The sequence below is a fragment of the Triticum dicoccoides genome, chromosome 2B (genome assembly GCF_002162155.2).
Source record: "Triticum dicoccoides isolate Atlit2015 ecotype Zavitan chromosome 2B, WEW_v2.0, whole genome shotgun sequence".
Taxonomy (NCBI): domain Eukaryota; kingdom Viridiplantae; phylum Streptophyta; class Magnoliopsida; order Poales; family Poaceae; genus Triticum; species Triticum dicoccoides.
In genome coordinates, this window is record NC_041383.1 from 749,849,692 (window position 1) to 749,854,509 (window position 4,818).

The following is a 4,818-nucleotide window of genomic DNA, read 5'->3' on the forward strand; positions in this document are numbered from 1 at the left end:
TCAGCTGAGGCATCATAATAGTTTGTAAATTTTAGTCAGGAAGGTCTTTGTGTGGCTTTTGGCATCCTAAATTTTGTGTGTATTCTTTTTTTATTTCCTGGTTAGCTTTGCGAAACAATAATTATTGTAGCCACTGATCCGATCATGGACAATTTCCTTATTGTACAATTTGCATTCTAGAATAATAGCCTTTCTCCATTGATTAAATGTTGATAGCACGGCGACATGTTTAGCTCATATTTAATCTTTCCAGAACTAAGCTTAGTTTAGAGGAAGTCTATCTTGCATTCCATCCATGCCATAAAAAAATGAATCTCATGTTGTATTGATTTGTTTATTACTTCCAAATGTTCCGAAACTATATACGAAATGGATACAGTCTGGCTTGCATGCCATCCATGCCATACAAAAAATGAATCTCATGTTTTACACTACACCACAACACGGATGCAACGGCATGTAATCTGCCGGGAGAAGTCCCCTAAGAGGGCAGATAAACTGCCGGGACAGCCATTCTCCCGGCAGATAGAACTGCCACGAGAACAGCTGCCGGGAAATAGATCTCCCGGCAGTTACACTGCCAGGAAGCCTCGTTGTCCCGGCAGATAGAAGTATATGCCAGTAATGCAATTGCTGGCAGATAGTCTGCCCTTGTTTTTTACTTACCCCGACACGTTTCCTGATCCTGGTAGTGTATATGTTGCTTTCGATTTCTATTCATCCAGGAATTTGGTAGCATTTATATTTCTTTTTATTTCTATTCATACATGAATTCACTCAAGATTCAACAGCAGATCTCAAACACGTAATGACGAACACTTTAGTATTTTGACTTTCGTACATGCATTCAGTAGCATCCAGCTACATTAGTAAACATTATTTACATGTAAGACAATAATATTTTTTGTTCAAACTAAGCTAAACAAATGGTTTGAGGTATGAATACAAGAAACATCATGTAGACTTCAAGTGCTATCATGTAGACGTCAAGTGCTATCATGTAGAAGAAACATCGTGTAGAGAGTAGCACAGAAGATATTCCAACGATGATGCCAACCTGAAAGGAGAAGATGGTAGATCTGCTATAAGCTAATAACCTTGGTAAACTATCTATATTTTTTTTGACTATATTTTTTTAAAAAAATTGACTATAACTATCTATATTGTAGCACAAAAAATGGAGATAGGCTCAGACATCAAACACTAATGGCTCGCCTCTTGAGGGGGGATTTCACATGCCGGAGGATATGGGAACAGAATTGATAGCAAAGTTTGCCAGGAACCTGCGTGAATAAATCCATTAAATATCGTGCCCTAATATGTTCTTGGCTCCACTACTAGTACTTGTCCTGACATAAATTTGCTTGCAAACATACTAGCTGAATTGCTCTATTAAAGAAAAGCTTTGGATTGAATATTACTTCTAAAGCGATGAAACTTACACAAATAATAGACACCAAAAGGTCGGCCAAACTTTGGTGAAGCCCGGCAAATGAGCATAACATATGCATATATGTAACTGCAGAGAAAATAGTTAGTTCAAGGTATTGGAAGGATATAAAAGATCTGCATCCAGCGACATAAACAAAGTTATACAAATCCAGTCTTTCTAATCAATTTAAGAATTCATCACAAATTTTCCTCCATGCACAAGACTTCGAGTACATGAGATAGGATCAGATAATATCTCAATTCTCCTCCATGCACAAGACTTCGAGTTGTAGTGAACTCGATTCCTAAAGCTTTGTCTAGAAATAACAAAAATATACATGAGATAGGATCAGATAATATCAAGGCGTTACTATTCCAAAGCAAGTAGTCATATCATGTTTTAAACCAGATGCGTAGCTAACAGAAAACCTATTTCTGCTAGCATCATTTTCAGCTCAGTGTGTATCTACAACAAGATTCCTGATGTGTACAAAATACTTAACAGTGTAATGCCAGGTCAGCCACTTTTTACACATGAAAAAAATACTGGACTGTGTGTAGGAATACAAGATAAGGCATCACATATGCACTCCATAAATGATTATATGGCAGGAGGCCTGCGACTCTGTTTCAAGTACTACCCAATAACAAAAGACTCAGCTTCAGAAAACACAGGGCATGCAAAAGCTCAGTTCCAGGACATGTAAAAGCTTCCAATAGTTGTATGCATAAAAATGCTAAGCAAATTCAGAACATGCATACATACACATGCCAAGCAAAATCTCGGCTCATATGTTTACTGCAGTTTTATTTGCATGAAGCATATAAGAAACGAAATGCTAAATAAGTTTCAATGTTCTGAAATAGCAGCAAACATGTATCCAAAAGCAAAATACTGAATCTAAGACTTAACTACCAAGATTATTACCTCCTCAGCTTGCTTGTGGTTGCGTACTCATGTTGCTGCTTTTGCCATGAACTTATAAGTCATTCTCAGCTGCATATATAGAAGCAAAGACTTTTAAGCTATCAACCATAATAGTCATTGGTAAATATATAATCATAAGAGCATAAGCTTATGTGCTTGTATGGAGTAGTCGACGCTGCTTGGTGGAGAGGACAAACAAGATGCACACTGCTCACAAAACAAACAATCTAAAATATTATTTCAGTGAAAGCATCAAATGAAAATTAGGGAACAGTTTGTAAGAATTACATATAGGAGAAAAGAGCATGGTAGTCAGCTAGCCCCATGACCCACTTCTCAAAAAAATTCTACTTAGGAGCATATCTCCCAATTTCCATTACTGAAAACATCACATGTCTCAAGTTCGTCCCTCTCCAGGGGTACCTCAAAACATCAGAAACTAAGCCACACACACCAGCACTACTACCAAACTACACGCAGAACCTAAACAACGAGCATCCAAACGTTCTAATTATCAGCAACAATACTACCAGGGTTATATTACTTGCACGTGGCACTGCGAGTAGGTCTTTTCTAAAATCTGAACCACAGGCACATCTTAAGCTATTTACCATCTCTGTGAACATAGCTTTGGTTGAATTTGTTCTTAAGCGTTAAGCTAAATAAAAACAGTTTTAAGAACAGGGGATCTGGTAGTTCAATAAGTCATGATGCCATGCAATTTCCAGTAGGGGCTACAGTACAAAACCCAATTGCTCTCATTTTACTCTAGAAAATTAAATTATCAGGCAAATGTTTTTCAATTCAATAATAAAGGTTGCAACACTTGAAGGGATTTCTACTATGATAGACAACTACTGATAATTAAATTCCTGAGTCACATGACTGGGAGCAGTGGCAAACTGGCAATAGAAAATTATAGAAGAAAATTCCAGATCAGACCCCATATATCTATTTTCATAAAACTATCACATTCACTAGTTAAAATTATTAAACTCTAGAAGCGTTACTTCACTTTCAGTCTACATGTGCAGAAAAAATAGACAGAAAGAAGTTCTCTAGCTATATGTGCAGCACGACCTTGAAACTTAATTTTGCCGAAGCTTGCATGTAGTACACCTACTGGGATTCACTGATTTAATATGTAGTCGAAGCATCCATTTGCTGCAATGGAAGATCTCTCACCATAAGCAAAACTTGGGCTATCGGATGACAAAGCTAGTCGTTATCTTCAGAACTGTAGTGTCATATAAACTCAAACACTTTCTGAAGTCATTCTAGTTACTGCTCAGAAGAAAAAAGGAACAGAAGTTTGCAAAGATTGAAATCTCACCGGCCAAGTGCTCTCGGTGAGCAAGGAGGCGGGGCTGCACCTGGGGGAGGATGTAGATGAGGTGGAGCTTCTCGGGAGAGGGGCCGTACAGGAAGGTCCATTGCTCGGGTGAGGGAACCAGGAGGCGGCCCAACTTAGTGCTCGGGGAAGGATGCTCGGGGAGGAGGAGGCCCTGCTCGGGGGAGAAAGCTTGAGGAGGAGGCCTGCTCGGCGGAGGAAACCTGTGGAGGAGGTCGCTGTTGTGGTGGGGATGGAGGGCGGTCGGCGGCATTCCTCGGGAGGAAGCAGGCGCTGGGTGCGCGGGGGATGGGGACGAAGCTGCGAAGGGCTTCCTTGGTAGAGAAGGGTGCTCGGCGACAACTAGGCGGTCAGCGGCGACTGTGTTCGGGGAAGACGCCGGCGCTGCTGTCGAGTGGTTGGTGGCGGCGGCGGCGGCGGCGTGGTCGGGGTTGAGGGTTAGGTCTTGGAAGGAAGAACTGGTCAGGGGCTCAAGCCGACGACCAAAGGAACCCTCGTGAAAAATTTGGATCTCGCGCCACCTTTGTCCCGCGCGAGCGCGCTTGGCCCAATTGTGTTTTTTTGAGAAACGGCCCAATTACTTTGGTTACGCGTAGCATACAAGCTCCCGGCAGACAACAGGCCGCGGTTTAGTTGGGCCGGCAGATAGGATGACCTGCCAAGTGGACATTGTTGCCGGCAGTTCGTGTGCCCTCGTTTGTTAACTTCTCCCGGCAGTTTCTCTGCCTGTAAGTACTTCTACCGGCAGATATTCAATTCCCGGCAGTTCCTTTGCCCTTGGTTTGGTATTTCTCCCGGCAGTTAACCGCCCCTAATTAGGTGTTGTGGTGTAGTGTTATTGATTTGTTTATTACCTCCAAATGTTTCGAAACTATATGCGAATGGATACAGTCTTTTTGAATTGTGGTTCCACTCCAGGAGAAGCTGAGAGAAACTAAAAATGGGGGCAAAATTGTCTTGGTTACCGCAAGACTCTTCCAGCTCACAGCCACACAGGCAATGCCCCTTGTGACTCCCATGGGTGGACACACCTCTATCGTCGAGCCTTCAAGTTGTCAAGATAACAAGCAGCACAAATCAAAAGGAACTAATTCAATTCCTCCAAGAC

General features: G+C 41.6%; 1 long non-coding RNA gene across 1 annotated transcript; it reads right to left on the bottom strand.

The window, feature by feature from the left end:
- Positions 1-821: 821 nt before the first annotated feature.
- On the bottom strand, positions 822-1,879 carry LOC119368586. The gene is made up of 3 exons (XR_005176684.1): positions 1,443-1,879; positions 1,196-1,283; positions 822-1,057 (listed from the first exon to the last, which is right to left on the bottom strand). It is a non-coding gene; the product is annotated as an uncharacterized LOC119368586 (long non-coding RNA).
- Positions 1,880-4,818: the final 2,939 nt, after the last annotated feature.